General features: G+C 39.2%; 1 long non-coding RNA gene across 4 annotated transcripts in view; it reads right to left on the bottom strand.

The window, feature by feature from the left end:
* Positions 1–17,578, bottom strand: part of LOC140120546 (uncharacterized) — a 94,500-nt gene that overhangs the window by 23,297 nt on the left and 53,625 nt on the right. For all 4 annotated transcript variants that reach the window (XR_011853860.1, XR_011853862.1, XR_011853861.1 and 1 more), the window contains one exon: positions 554–641. This is a non-coding gene — a long non-coding RNA (uncharacterized lncRNA). The remainder of the gene's footprint in view (positions 1–553; positions 642–17,578) is intronic.

Genomic DNA, 17,578 nt, shown 5'->3' with positions numbered 1-17,578 from the left:
CAGAGATTAATTGTTGTCCCGGAGTCCAGTGTCCCCATTAAATCTACATTGTACAAACTTTATAAACTTCAAGATAATTGCAGAATAATAAAATAAAGAACAAATAAATTAAGTTTAGAACAAGTATTGGAAATGTTTTAAAAGACTATTAAATAATCTGGGTTTTCTTTCTGGCTGTCATTTACAATGTGATTGCTAACTTATTAACTGGAATATCTATTTCGACATAAAAGCTAAACAGAATTCAACAGAACTTGTAAAATGTTCCACTAATTGCTTATTTGAGACACAATAGCATCTGTGGTTTGGCATATTTCTTCACAACTGAAAACATATGGATTTATTGCTACTTCAAGCATCATTCTAATCAAGTGGTATAGTTTATTTAAAACTTACAATGTCTTTTTAATGCATGATATATTTTATTAGTTTTCAAAAAGTTTTACAAAGAAAAGTTAAACTAGTGGCATTGCAAAAGGCATCAGAAATCTATGCAAGCATCAAACAGAAATAGCAGTATAACAATGCTAGGTTCTACATGTTTACATTTTACCTATAGATTAGGGGGGGGACTTTGTCCTTATACTTAATGAGCTGATTCATATTGTTTGTTGCGTTTCCTTTTCCAAAATAAGCACAGTCTGCAAAAATAAAAACATTACAAATTTTACATTTTTAATTTAACAATAGTCAGCTGGTAGATATATGGTATTCTATAAATAAGTTTAAGCATTACATCTAATATTCATAGAACAATTGGCTTATGATACTGTATTTACTTTATGGAATAGACAAAGGAGATGTGCACATTAAGGTTGTGCATCTGGATGACTGGGAAGATAAGATAACACAGAAAGGCAGTGAACCCCTATGTCTCAGCTTTCAACATAGCCAAGAAGGGTTGCTCTGGATAGGCGAGATAGTGGGGAGAAGGAAGGATCCCAAATATGCTCATTGTGTGGCAGGGCAGCTGGGAACCATTGATTGGTAGTAGAGACATTGAAGCGAGGGAAGAGTTCGTCAGCATCCTGCCAAAATGCTGGATATGAACCTGTGGATGTGTCACCTATGAATGGGTAGGGACAAAATGACCCCTGCAGACACCAGTAGCAGCAGGAGCCTGTGTCACAGCTAAAAGAAAGTTCCAGTATAAACGATTATAAAGGGTTGTTTAGTTTAGACAGAAAGAGGTAAGGAAACAGCCATACTAACTGGAGGGACCATTTAACAAAAGAAGTGGAAAGAAGAATTCTGAAGTTAGCATCCTAATTGGGGACAGACACAAGGGGTACTGTCGATTACAATCAAAGCAGCCTGCTAAATTATTATTACAGACTTGTTACAAGTTTGATTTGTAAGTGCTATGGAATATAATGGCGCTATATAAATATTATTATTATTATTATCTCACTATTGTTTTATAGATCCACAATGTCCATAAAACCCTTTACTTTGCATGCTGTAATAGTATGGCACAGTAATGTAAAGGATATAGAGAGGGCTCAAGTCTATAAAGGGCATGTGTTTGTTGCATTGCACTGCAGACACCCTCTGCTAAACACCTCACAGCTGTCCGTTTATCAATTATCTTATGCAATGTGGTCATGTGACTCTGCAATATTGGATGAGATCATTGTCCGTCATTGACCTGATCTTGGACTACCAATCTGTCACTCTGACAATTGGAAACCTCCCATAGCTGTCATAGTACAATCTTTAAAAGATCACCTGCAACAAGAGAGGGCATGCCAAATTTGAAGCAGTTTTGTTCCAAGTTGCTCAGCTTCATTACATTTTCCCATTAGCTACCACTGCTAGCCAAGTTTGGAAAGATGAAACATTTCAAAAGAAATTTCAATATAAAGCTGACAAATATTTTATAATTAAACATTTGAAAACAAGAAATAAGCAAGCATTCTCTTTAATAAAAAGCTAAACTGATGTGGCTGATATGATTACTAGGTCTAAAAAAAGTGGAGCAAGTGCCCATGAAAAAGTTTTCTTAAAAATGTATTTCAATTTAGAACAGAAACTACCATAATTACACCCTATTATATGTATACCAGCTGAACTGAACTGACCTGGCACAGTACAGAAAATTTTTCTGGAGCTACAATGATAAAATATTTAGTTCTGACTTACATACAAATTCAACTTAAGTACAAACCCAAGGAACCTATCTTGTATGTAACCCGGGGGCTGTCTGTATTAAAAAACTTTGTATTCAGCTGAAAACACAGCCCTGGGCAAATATATTCTTATTAGCTTTTAGAAAAATAGGAGGGCAGGTAAATACCAAAAGAGCAATTTATAAAAAATATCTTTTCTTACTCTGTAGTAAAGGGTGTTTTTAATACATGTGTCAGCACCTGCGCAACCACAACCAGTTTTGGCGCTAGCTGTCAGACTATGTAAGTTGTGGAAAACTCACCCTGCGACATCCTTGCGGGCTAAGGCCCTGCTTAAAACAGATAAACCGCCCTGATAAGGGCGAACCCACTATCAGGAACCTAACTGATGGTCCCTGAGTTACTCAACAAGATGACAGGAAATCCTACTTCATCTGCCAGCTGCTGGATGGTGGAGCGGACAGGTAACCGGAAAATAGATATAGGTCAGTGTTCACACTGGTAACAGAAACCGACACAAGACAGACAGGAAGGTGGGACGTAGAAACAGTAGTGACCGCACACCATGTATGGGTGGTGCTCAATGTAGGATTCTCAGTCCATCCATAATCCACATTGAGAACATGGCACACACCAAACTGGTTTTCTTTAATTTTTTTATTTTTAGCGTTTTCAATGTATAATTCACACAGTGGAGCCTTCACCGTAGAAATTGAACAAAAGTTATATAATTCTATACAGATCAGAGGTAATATACGACGTTTCGGTCATCACGACCTTTGTCAAGCATGATCTGGCAATGTCTGCAGTAGTAGGTAGGAGAGTGGTGAGGCTGCCTCACCACTCTCAAAACCAAGATGGCGGCAAAGGCACAGATTCGTATAGCAATAGAATGGTCAGTAGGCAAAGCAGAAGTCAATGCACAGAATAGCACGAAACGCAATGGCAAGAGCACTAGATACACAGGTAGACTGCAATAACCAGCACCATATGAAGGGCTGGGCAGAATACAGGGCAGTAATGGACACTACCTCCAGCACTGACTGGCTCAGCAGTCCATCACTCAACTCGCAGGAGCATACAAAACGAGTTCAAAGACACAACCAGCTTTCTTAGGATCAGAAATGGAGCTGTAAATCACAGGCAGCTCTTGGTGTGGTTTTCAGCAAGAAACCTGAAACCAGATCCCATCAGAACAATTTGCGAGTTCTGACAACATGTTTTTTTGTGGAATACAGTAGTTTATTTTTCTATGAAATATTATGTTAAAATTTAAATATCTTTTGCAATTCCATTTCGAGATCCATTTTTCTAAATATTTCAACCAGACAACTAATGTTGTGTTTTTTTAATAGCATTTCCAAGGTGATATTTCTATAAATAGTTCCTGCAACCAAAAATGCAATTGTCTCTGTATTTCAGCATTGCTATGCGCAGGGTTTTATTTAAAAATAGACTGGAAAAGATCGTTCCACATTGGATTGGGTTTTAGTACTTTTTTTTAAAATGGTAAATCTTTTTTTTTAAATGGTAAATCTTTTGTTGTATGAAATTGTCTGTAGTGTGCCTGCGTACAGTATTTAAAAGCTTTCAATCTCAAGGCTCTACAATGCAGCTAAAATGTCACAAATATAAGGGGATGGTATGGGCTCTTTAAATTGTTAAGGAAATGCCTTGTCATGAAGTTTCCAGATGCTGTGTGACATGGAACACATAGGCACAAAATTATCATCCATAAGTTGCAGAGCATCAGTGGGAGGAGTATTAGATGGCAGTAGGAAGTTGGTGAAGATGCCATTTAGAGAATAAATGAGAGCTATTGGTAAGGCTCATAAGGAGCCGATAGTATAAACCCCTGGAAAACCTATATGCATATTTCCTTCCTCTCTGGCTTGTAGTTCTGTAGCCCAGGCAAAGAATCATTGCTATGCTCTCCCTGCGCTCACTCTAAGATGCTGCTGTTGTGTGGCCTGATTACAGTGTTAACAGTGCGGCTTGTGACACTCTCTCATAAAGACACACATACAAATAATTATTTTCCCCTGTCATAGATCTGCAATCTGTCATCTGACAGTTGCGAGCCCCACCATATCTGTTATCCCTTCATGGCTCCACAAAATGCTGCCAGGCACATTGGCACCAGCCCTGGGCATATCTGGGCCAGAGTTCCAGAGCCCAGAGCTGATGGGGCCACATAAGACTGTGCATAAGAAATCTATGAGGGATCCAATGCAAGGTATATAGAAAATTTTTTCTATTTTTCTATATTTTTTTTATAAAATAACCATGATAGGGCTGTTTGGGATGATAAACTAGGGAATATTTAAGAGAACAGAAGACTGTTTTAGTTTCTGAATTGTTAATGCCGCCCTGTGAGGTCACTGCAAAGAGGCTTACTGAGGCTCTGTTGTCCAGGGGCCTACTGGAACCTGTAGACGACCCTGAGTGTATGACACAACCAGATAGGGATGGAGGGACTGATATGGAACAGGGATAATTTGTGTAGGAGACTTAGCTCTGTTACTATTCTCAGCTACACACTGAGAGCACTGTCACATGACCTCCTTCTCCTCTTTTTTTGTGAGCAGGGATAAGCAGCTCCTCCAATATGTGAGCCCGTTTTCTTGTAGACGGAATCAAGGGGGAAATCAGCACAACTAGTGGAGAGCCATTCTAAGCGGTGGAGGGTAATAATGAAACTGCTGGACATAGGTAATTACTATAATATGCAACATTGTTCTACATCCCAGGAGCTATTGATTTGTGGGGAAAAAAGGTTGTGCTTTAAAAAATGCTATCTCTCTCATTATTCTGGCAAATAAAACATGCAAAAGTGTATTATACATAGTGTATGTAAACTTCTGGTTCCAACTGTGTATGTAGATAATATATAGACAGTAATGTGCATATTCAATATACATTTCTGAGGCTCTGTCACTTTTTTGTGTTATGATGTAGATAGGTAATCTTTGTGCTATGAATCTGTTTGTTCTCTAAAATATATGTAGCATGCCACCTGGATATCTGCTGATATTTGTCTAGCAACTTATTAAATCCTAACACTGTGTTTGTATACTAAAAACATTTAGTCTGTTTCTCCCTTTTCCATTTATTTTGTTATTGCACATAGACTTGTATATTCATCACATTTATCTTGCTGACTCCAAATCTAATGGCTTGTCCTTACAGTCATGCAATATGTATATTCCGATTATTTCTTTTCTGTTGTGGCAAAACTTTGTCTTGCAGTGGAATTTGTTAAACTTTAGCTGCAGCTTGCAAGTTTACTTTCCCTAGTTTGTAAGATTTGTGTTATAAATTAATATTCTATATCAAAATAGTTGTGTTTTCCAAAATGCCAAAAGTTCACATTTTTTAATAACTACAGTAATTAACTAGCTATTGGTAGTAAAAGGTCTTTATACATGTGTGAATTATCCTATTCGTTTTTAATTGTTTACTGTAAAGCTAGAAGTATCTTCTCTAACCAGAAAGTGTTACTGTGAATAACAGGAATGACTTTTGGATTGAATTAATTGTTCTTACCTCCTTTTCTCTCACTAGTGCACCTGATACAAGTAAGCAGGAAAAGGTGTAACTTTGTCCGCGGTGGCAGCCAAGGCGAGGTACACAGACGTTAAGCTGAATCGTAGTGGCACACTCAGGGTGCGAGCACAAGTTTAGTTTTTCAAATGAAGTTTTTGATACCCAAACCAGGAGTGGAGTAAAAGCAGGAGGAAGAGCAGCACCTTTCAATTATTTGTCTCAATTCGTTATCATCCACTCCCACTTTTGGCTCCGAAAACTGAATTTGAAAAACTGAACGTGTGAATGCACCATCAGGGCATTGATTCGGCTTTTTGTATGCGTTTTTGACGCATTCCAAAGGCTTTAGCCTTGATCACATGCTAAGATTACATTGCGTTTCCTCTGTATCTGCTAAAATGCTATGTAACATCAGCATGTGATGAAGGCTGAAGCCTTTGGAATGAGTCAAAAATGCATCAAAAAACACAACACATTGGGGCAGATTTACTTACCCGGTCCTGACGCGATCCCGCGGTGCATTGTCCGATGAGGATTCGGGTCCGGTGTGATTCACTAAGATCGTGTGTCTGAGTTCCTGCATCCTTCGATTCCCCTCCGAGGTCCGCCGGAGTTCACCTGCTTCTTCCCGGTGCATGTGAGTGCTTGATCTTGCGACACATTCACGTTTTTAAATTCCGAGGTGTGTCCGAATCCGTCGGGTTGTCCGACGCCCCCCCCTCCTGAATTCTGTCGCGTGCAAGCCGGCGCTGATGTGGCCGAATCCGATAGCATGCACCAAAACGGAAATCGTTGAGAAGCCCAACAAAAATGTGACAGACGGACCCTTAGTAAATGAGCCCCATTGTGTGAACGCATCCTCAGGCCCTCTGGTGGAATAATCATGCATTTAATCAGCATCTTGATATGCCACACCTATGAAGTGGATGGATTATCTCAAAATAGAAGAAATTCACATTAACCCAGATCTAGCCAAATTTGTGAACAATATTTGAGAGAAAAAAAGTGTGTTCCGCTATTGCTAGTTAGAATATACATTTTAAAAAAAGAATCCAAAGCTGGGATGAAGTTGTCCCATCAAATTCTGAATAGTTTTAAGCTACGGTATTGAAAAAAATGGTTTAGTGCTTCTTTGATTTAGATACACATAGTTATAATATTCTGTGAAAAAATTCAGTCATTTTGTGTTCTTGTTTTACATCAATTCTCTTACGTTGGTTGACATTAATTGCTAGGAAATTAAAAATCTAATACTAATAGGAATAATGATAAAACTTTTACATTTCAAGTACTATAGGCATAGAATGAAATAAAAAAATGAATCTTCTTTTAGTAATGACCAAAATAATGTTATTGAAGTTTAGGGTTTTCGAAAAAAAAAAAATAAAATAAAAGCAATAAAACTTAGAGTCTGTTCCTCCGGGAACCATTAAAGAGTTAATGAGAACATAAATTAACCGTACTTTATAAATCAATTGTATAATACCTTTAGGGATACAAATTACATATACACAATGGTAGTTTGTTTCATGAAATGCTGATTAACAAAACCTAGAAGTCATTTAGATTGTCACAGGCTGTTTTTCTGGCAATGCTTACTTATAATGGTGTCTCCTATAATTATGCAGTACAACTTATTCAATCCTCTAATTTCTTCTGTGACATGTTCAAAGGCATTGGGAGTCATGTTTTTATGTCAAAAAGTTGCATGTAAACATTGCCAAAATTGTGCAGTCACAAAACATAAGCCATTATGGCACCAAAAAATGTGTTTTTTTGTGCTAATTCCCCTCATTGTTTCTTTGTTGTGTCATCATTGAAAAACTACATACATGAACCAATGAATTTATGGAGCATTACACAATTGTCTCTGCTACTTTTTAAATAAAATTTCTTTGGAATCTGAGCAAGTGAAGGAACGCATCACAAAATGTCACTATTTGCATCAAAAGTTATGCAGTTTTGCAGCTTATTAATTGGATGTTCAGCAAAGCACCCTGGCATTTACATCATGTAATGATTATAATAATAATATAATTACAAAACATGTAGACAAAGGATGACAAGTTGACAACAGATGACATTTCAGAGCAATAAAGTTACATGTAACAATAGAAATGAGGATGGGGTAGAGGGCCAAGTTTGGTATGAATGGATAGATTTTTGAAAAATATTTGATACATATAGTTTTAGATTTTCAACCGGATGTGTAATTTTTGAGATATTTCACTGTTCTGACTTTTTTGTTATAAACTTTATTAACCCCTTACTGATGCGTGCCATAATAGTATGGCGTGCGTCACGGGCTGAGCCCTCTCCATAGCAGGTAAGTCTTTGCTGTTATCCCGCTGATTGCTGCTGGCAGCTTAAAAAAAAATTATAATAAAAAAACATTAAAAATATAATCGCTCCCTTTCCCTAGAAGTCATATCAATAAAAATAAACAGTAAAAATCATAAACATAAATAATAATCACATTGGGTATCGCATCCGGAAATGGCAATCAAAATATAATAATGTTCTTTCATTGCGTTTAATCCCGTAACGGAAAATAGTGCACAAAGTCGAAAATTGCACTTTTTTGCCATTTTGAAAAACATAAAAAATATAAAAAGTGATCATAAAGACCTAAAAATTATAGCATTAAAAACTTAATCAAAAGTTGCACAAAATGACACCACCCACAGCTCCGTACAACGAATTATGAAAAAGTTATTAGCACCAGAAGATGGCAAAATAAAAAAAAGTTTTTTGTACAGGAGGTTTTAATTTTCGTGAATGTATGAAAAATTATAAAACCTATACAAATTTGGTATCCCTGTGATCACACTAACCCAAAGAATAAAGTAGACATTCATTTGGGGTGCACAGTGAAAGTGGTAAAATCCAAGCCCACAAGAAAACGGCTCAAATGAGTTTTTTCACCATTTTCAATGCATTTGGAATTTTTTCCCCACTTCCTAGTACACAGCGTGGGATATTAAATACCATCACTATGAAGTGCAATTTGTTACGAAAAAAACAAGCCATCACAGAGCTCTTTACGTGAAAATAAAAAAAGTTATAAACGGAATTGAAAAAACACGTCATTAGGGGGTTAAAGAAAATCAAGCACTTGGTACTTACTGTATTTTTCAGTCTATTTCATCGGGTTAAAGGGGGCATGGTGAGCCTGTTAGGGCCAAGGTTTAGGGCCAAGGTTTAGTGAGCCAACAGCTCACTGACGTGAGCCGGTTCAGGTCGTTCATGACCAAGAGCCGACTCTTTGTGCCGACTCGTTCACAGATGACCTATCACTGGAGGGAGAGAGCACCATGTCAGCGTCTCACCCGATCTTGATTACATCGGTAAGGAGGGTTTAGCAGTGTTGGATCCTCCTGAACATTGGTCTATAAGATGCAGACAGTTTTTTAACAAGATTTTTTCTAGGTAAAAATATTATTTTTTTTAAGTGCTGGGCAAACTGGGGGCTTGCTGTATACTAAAAGGGGCTGGCTGTATACTAAAGGGGGCTGGCTACTAAACAGGGCTGGCTACTAAAGGGGGCTTGCTGGATAATAAAGGTGGCTGGCTGGCTACTAAAGGGGGCTGGCTGGTTACTGAAAGGGGCTGGCTGGCTACTAAAGAGTGCTGGCTGGGTGTATACTACAGGGGGTGGCTGTATACTTAAGGGGGCTGGCTGGCTAAATACTAAAGGGGGCTGGCTGTATACTACTGGGGGTTCGCTGGCTGTATACTACTGGGGGTTTGCTGGCTATATACTGGGAGGCTGTGACCAATGCATTTCCCACCCTCAGCTTATATTCGGGTCAATAGCTTTTCCCAGTTTTTGATGTTAAAATAATGGGTCTCGGCTTATACTCGGGTCAGCTTATACTTAAGTATATATGGTAGTTTATCATGCACTTATTACAAAAAGCAAGCACTGTAGTATATGCAGTCCTAAGGTTTTGTACAAGATAGATTCTTTAGAACTGTATGACCTTTCAATCACTTTTTATAGAATTTTTTATATACGTTTTTAAATGGCAAAAAAGTGCCACTTTCCAATTTGGGCGCTATTTTCCATTGGGGTTAAACTGTGTGAAAAACCGTTATTATATTTTGATAGGGCATTTTCGGCGATACCTAATGTGTTTATGATTTTTACTGTTTATTTATATTTATATCAGTTCTAGGGAAAGGGGGGTGATTAGAATTTTCCGTTTTTTTTATTTATATTTTTTTTAATTTTTTTTTATTTTTACTATTTTTTCAGACGTCCTAAGGTACTTTAACCCTAGGTTGTCCGATTGATCCTAACATATACTGCCATACTATAGTATGGCAGTATATGGGTATTTTCCTCCCCATTCATTACAATTTTCAATTAGCACATTGGGGCACATTTACTAAGGGTCCTGCGGCCACGAATCCATCGGGTTTTCCCGAATGGCGATTTGCGCCATTTTGCACTGAATTGCCCCGGGTTTTTGGCACATGCGATCGGATTGTGGCGCATCGGCGGCAGCTTGCATGCGACAGTAATCGGGGGACGTGGCCGTTGGACAACCCGGTGGATTCGGACATACCGCGGAATTTAAAAAAAGAAGATGAGCACTCACATACACAAGGAAGAAGAAGGTGAACTCCGGCGGACTTCAGCGCAGCTGCGACACCTGCTGGATATCGGGCGCATGACCTTAGTGAATATCGGCAGACCCGAGACGGGGTCTGTTGGTGATACAGACCCAAGGTTGTCATGCCGACGGATCGCCACTCCCCGATGACGTCACGGGGAGCGACAATCCTCGGCAAGATGGTGGCGCCCATGCGTTTTGAAGCCGCAACGTTGCTAGCACTGATCGCTGGTGTTACCGGTAAGTCTTTGCTGTATATTGCAGCAAAGACTTACCGGCTATGGAGAGGGCTCAGCCCGTGAGCCGTCTTCATGCAAGGAGGGGGTTAATAAATGTGGCGCACAGCACTTCAGGTACAAATTACTCCAGTATTTTGGCATAAACAAATTAATACGTCTCCCTCAGTGTGTTTTTGGTATAGTGATGTCTGGATTACTCTTCTGTATCTGCATTTTTTGTGCTTCTTTGCTATCTCTGCTGTGACCCGGTACAATGACTATTATTCTCTGTTTGTGTTGTTTGTCTTGTATCGGGTTTGCACTTCGGCGGGGGAGAGACTGTCACCTAGTTACTGGCTACTGTTTGGGGTGGATTGAGTAAACAGGTAGGGTTTGTTTTTGAAGTTCAGTGTCAGAGTTCACTGTTCTGTTTTTCTTCCCTATACCCAGTCCCTTTATTAAAGCAATTACAGTTTGTCCTGGTAAGGTTTATATAAAATGTATATTTCATTTTGTCTTATTCATTATTATTATCTAAATTTAATTATATTAATTATATGCTTTAAATAAAAAAATTAATGGAAAATGCAGTGATATATGGATGTCTTAAAAGATACATCACTATGTACCAGTGCAATGATCTTGTTCAACAGCATAACTCTATGGAAGCCCTAGTGAAGCTCTTAGATAAAATCCTTCCCTTGACAGCAGGTAAGTGTAAAAATTAGTGGTTAAGCTCATGCGATACAGTTGCCTGCAAGAAAGTCAAGGTTGTAAAAACAAATTAATTGGATAACATTAAATAATTTAGAGACCAGTTTTCTATCTGAAGTTGCACTGAAAAGAACATGCACACTGCTTGCACATTTATTTATAAAGTGTCAACAATAGTATTGTGTCACGGGTGCACTGTATCCACTGCACCACAAAATTCTGGGGTCTTCTGGTGGCGATTTGGACATGCCAGAATTGTGCAGTGTGCCAGAATGGTGTTGCATGCTGTATGTTAAAGGTGCACTGAAAAAAATGTGGTGCATACTTCTCAAGCAGTGCAGGGTGCACCAGATTAATGAAGAACGTGCAACAGTATTCAATACTCTTGAAAATAGAGGGAGGTAATATGATAAAAACACACCAAAAATTGTTCACTATTGGACTTAGACAAAGAAGGTGCGTATGCTCAAAAAATCATACAAATCTTTATTAATACACAAAATCACAATACCACATACATGAAGAGCAACATTTAAAAACATGAAAGACATTCACAAAAAGAAGCAAATGAACACTGACAAGTGTAACAGTATTCATATACAGCCACATGTAACAATATATATTCAATTATTTCTCCCTCAAAAAGTATATGTAGCAAGCAGTACGAGTAATGTAATTAAATAGTGACCAAAACCAATAAAGTAGGCATCAAGTAAAAAGGTCCATGGGGTTATGCCTCACATCCCAATCAATCTATCTATACCGGAAATACTTACCATATATACTCGAGTATAAGCCTAGTTTTTCAGCACAAAAAAAGTGCTGAAAACCCAAACTCGGCTTATACTCAAGTAAAAAAAATAAAGGTTTTACCAGTTTTTTTGTGGTAAAATTAGGGGCCTTGGCTTATACTTGGGTCGGCTTATACTCGAGTATATACGGTAGATCACGAGGAAGGAATTGGACACATGTGGCCAGTGGCACCCCACACGTTTCATCTCTCCCAACGCTTCCTCAGGGGTAAATGCCACTCCAAATGGAGCATGTTTATAAGTATATCACAGACTGCTTACCGCCAATAGGCAAAACACCACCAAATTAACCCACCTGTGTGTCAATTGCCCGGTGTAACCCCTTTCATGGACGCAAGTCTCAGCGCCTCCGCACAAGTGAATCACAGAAGTATTGCAAGTGTGGGGAATTGCTCTCGTAGATGCTTTGTAGCAGTGCAGGAAGCAGGGACACACGCAGAGTTAAAGTCCAAAAATCAAGTGTTTTATTCACACTTCCTTGTCAAAACACAAATTCAGCCTTGGCTTAGGCACATACAAAATACAAAATAAACACTGCCCGGCTGGGCACTGCCCAATACAATAACAGCGCCAACTATACATGTACCAGGCTGCCTGGTACACTCTCTTGGCCAGCAGAATATCAGTAGGCACGGTCCAGCTGTGTGAACACGGTCCAGCCTTCAGCTCTCCAGGTAGTGCCTCACCTACTGCTTCTGGCCTGCTAAACAAGGCTCTAACGGGGTCTGTGACCTGCACCTGTGGGCTATACAGAAACCCAGGACTGAAGCCCGGATGGAGTAGAAGTCCCACTACCAGCCGACCCCTACTCCATAATAAGTAGGCCCAGTACGGACATTACAAAGGTGTCTATGCTTGCTAGGCCAACAAAGAACAAACAGACTGCTCCTGCTTTCCACATGTCTGCATTAACCCTTGGGTTACTGCAGACAAAACCAAGTACCTTTTATCTGCCTGTAGGACAGATAGCAGTTCTCCCACACGACGACTCTCACTTTCTCACACAGGATAATCATAAATATGTGCCTGCGTACTGCGCACAAGTAAATTATTGTGAGGTAATACAAGAACATGCACATTGAATAACACTGGTATAGATAGTATGCGCTTGAGTTACCCACTAACCCTCGATGCACCATGAGAGAATATAGATCGCAAAATATAGCAACATCTATAGACGTGGATGCAGATTATAGGCTGTATGGATTGTCATGAATTATCTATAAAGTGGTACAGTTACATATAAAAAGAAGTATCCGCCCACAGCATCAGCAACAATGTCATAACTATTCAAGTATTTAATCAAAACACCAAAAGACTGTGCACACAAGATAAAAGTTATAGAAGACTGTAAACATATAAAAGATTGAACTGGATTTGCAGTTGATATATTCACGTAGCACAAAAGTCAATTGATTAGTTGGAATTGTGATTTCTCTGGTCTCATCAAGTGACATACGGAGAAGTCACCACAAGCAAAGGAACCTCTTAACCCTTTAAGGACCTGGCCCTTTTTTGTTTCTTCATTTCCATTTTTCCCTCCCCACCATTAGAAATCTATAACTTTTTTTTTTACACGTAAAGAAGGCTTCTTTTCTGCGTCACAAATTGCATTTCATAGTGACAGTATTTAATATTCCATGTTGTGTACTGGGAAGCGGGCAAAATATTCCAAATGCTGTGAAATTGGTGAAAAATCGCATTTGCACCATTTCTTGTGGGCTTGGACTTGGACTACGGGCTTTCATATCCACTTTATCCACGGGCTTTCAAATTACATATCCACTTTATACTTTGGATCTGCGCAATCACGTGGATAGCAAATTTGTATAGGTTTTATAATGTTTTCATACATTTTCAAAAATGAAAACCTCCGGTACAAAACATTTTTTGTCATGGGGGCTCCCGCGATCCCTGTCTCAGATCACGGTCGCACCTGTGTCCCTCAGTGTGCCCCCGGTGCCCAGCAGAACTCGCCTCTCCTGGCTCCAGGGGTCGTCTACGCTGCTCCTGTGGTTCGGCGCGCGCGTCCCCATCTCCTAAGGAGGGCTGCAAAAGATTTAAAGGGCCAACACGCCGATAATTTGTGCTTGCCTGACATAAATTCCTGCCCCTTCCTGTGACCCTTGCCAGATCTTCAATCCATGCATGTAAAAATAAATCAATGCAAAATGCATACAGCGTGCCACCATATAGTATAAAATGCATACAGCGTATCGCCATGTAGTATAAAATGCATACAGCGTACCGCCATGTAGTATAAAATGCATACAGTGTACCGCCATGTAGTATAAAATGCATACAGCATACCAATATGTAGTATAAAATGCATACAGCGTATCGCCATGTAGTATAAAATGCATACAGCGTACCGCCATGTAGTATAAAATGGATACAGCGTACCACCATGTAGTATAAAAGGCGTACAGCATACCGCCATGCAGTACCAAATGCATACAGCATATCGCCATGTAGTATAAAATGCATACAGCATACCACCATGTGGTATAAAATGAATACAGCGTACCACCATGTAGTATAAAATGCATACAGCGTACCACCATGTAGTATAAAATGGATACAGCGTACCACCATGTAGTATAAAATGCATACAGCATATTGCCATTAAGTATAAAATGCATAAAGCGTACCGCCATGTGGTATAAAATGCATACAGCATATCGCCATTAAGTATAAAATGCATACAGCATACCACCATGTACTATAAAATAGATACAGCGTACCACCAAGTAGTATACAATGCATACAGAGTACTGCCATGTAGTACAAAATAGAAGCCCTGATAAATATCCCAAATGCTGCATATACAAACAGTAGATACAGCATACACACACACACACACACACATATATACACATACACACAGACACGCACATATATACACACACATAGACACACACACAAATATACACATACATAAACACACACATATACACACACATATATAAACATATACACACATATTTAAACATATACACACACATATATAAACATATATAAAAACATATACACACACACATATAAACATATACACATACACACACATATAAACATATACACACACACATATATATAAACAGATACACACACATATAAACATATACACACACACATATATATAAACAGATACCCACGCACACACACACACACACACATATATAAACATAAACACACACACATATAAACATACAGACACACATATATACACACACTCATACATATATACACACATATACACACATATATACATACAGATAAACACATATATACACAGATTTACAAACACATTTACATATATACTCAGATACACACATAGATACACAGATACACACATACACAGATATATACAGATACACACATACACAGATATATACATACACAGATACATACATGTATACAAATATACACAGATACACACATATATACAGATACATACATACACAGATACACACATATGTACATATATACACAGATACACACATATGTAAATATATACACACATATACACAGATATACACACATATATACACATATATACATATATACACAGATACACACATATATACACATATATATATATACACGTATACACAGAGATACATATACACAGATACACACACATATACACACATATATACACATATATACACACATACACACAGATATACACACATATATACACAGATAGATATACACTCATATACACACATATGCACACATATATACACAGATATGCACACATACACACATATATACACACAGATATACACACACAGAAATACCTCTCTGTTGTGTTCGGCGCTTTGTCCTGCACCGGCGGTGGTACGGTGGGGAAGCCGGGAGTGGGAAGACTTGATAGCCGGTCCAGTGAGGCGGAGCGGGGGTGGGGAGCCCGGAGCTTGAGCGGGGGTGGTCAGAGCAGGGAGTCGAGAGCCTGGAGTGGGGAGAGGTGGGACACCGGAGCGGCCGGCGGCCAGGAGCACGGTGCCCAGCTGGAAAGTGGTGCTGGCCTGCATCAAACTCCCACATGCCAGCCAGAAGCTCAGTGCCAGCGGTGGCGGGGGGCGGGCGCAAGCTGCCGGCGGCGGCTGGGGTTGGGCGAAAGGTGCCACCAGCATCATGGAGCAAGGTGCCGGATGAAGGGCTGCAATGTGGTCCTGTCCGGCGTGCGGAAGCTCAGTGCTGGCCGGTGGGAGCACGATGCCTGAGGCGAGATGCTCTACTCGCCTCATGGCAGGGTTCGCCCCTGCTAGCAAGGACCTGTGTTATCATGTTTCCTAAACAGGCCAAGTTTACATAACGACCAGGTATTTATCTACTATCACCTTCACAATACACTGAGGCCAACAATAGTATAGTGACTTTGTAGATACTTCATCATTCATCATACCCACAGACAGTCATGATATTACATTAAGATCTTGTAGTTGGCTTGCTGGCCAGGAGTTTCAGGATTAACTCTTTCTATACCTGCATGGTTGTGGTGACATATACTTGATACCAGTGGATGTTGTTGTTTTTGTTGTGGTGAATAATTCCATGAGTGTATACTCTTTTGAGGTAGCGCAGGTGTTTACTTTTCTTTTTTGATATAAGGAGGTTCAATTACAGAAAGATACCGCCTATATTTGGGGTGCAGGTCACCCAAATACTCCAGCCATTGCCCTCTGTTTTCACATGACTATTCCTTTTATTGCACCAGTGTTTGTTGTTTTGTTTATTCAAAAACAAGTTGGGGAACTTGTAGCAGAAATGGTGGTTCGCCACAGTTTCATTTAAACAAACTTTTATTAAAGTTATTATTAAAGTTTTTAATCTACAAAACCTTAGTAAACAATATGGAAAGAATACATACCATATATATTCGAGTATAAGCTGAGTTTTTCCAACACAAAGAATATGCTGAAAGACCCTTAATCGGCTTATACTCGATTCTATTGAAAAAAACTCTACTCACCTTTCTAACGCCCCCCGCAGGTTCTCTTCTGTCTTCTGAAGTTCTTGCTCGGTCTTCGGGTCCCCGCTCGCTGGGTTGCACACACCGTAATGTCAGCTGCCTGCCAATATCATAGCGTGTACGCTGCCATCGGGACACACTATGACGTCAGCAAGTGGCTGACCCGGAGCTTTAGAAGACAGAAGAGGACCTGGGGGGCATTGGAAAGGTGTCCCTATCCCTACTGTATGTGCACCCTCTTATCAGTGGTTGGTATGAACAATGATAAGAACATTTATGGGTCAAAAGAGAGGTATTTCTCAAGGCATTAGCCTGCTCCAATCCTGGCTGCAGCATTTCCATTTATTTAAACTAGTCCTGTTCTTTTGATCCTGGTTATTATTGGTTAATGTGTTATTTATCCTAATTATTGGAGATAAAAGACTGTTGGCACACCCTCAAATTTAAGATAGATACATTCTAATAGGCCTTAACCAATAAATGGTAAAAACTATTGGTTAATAACAGAAATCATATTTTCAATATTGGATATTCAAAAACCTTATTTCACTTATTTTACTCC

The sequence above is a fragment of the Engystomops pustulosus genome, chromosome 3 (genome assembly GCF_040894005.1).
Source record: "Engystomops pustulosus chromosome 3, aEngPut4.maternal, whole genome shotgun sequence".
Taxonomy (NCBI): domain Eukaryota; kingdom Metazoa; phylum Chordata; class Amphibia; order Anura; family Leptodactylidae; genus Engystomops; species Engystomops pustulosus.
Note: the sequence above shows the minus strand (reverse complement) of the source record. Positions and strands in the feature narration are given on the sequence as shown.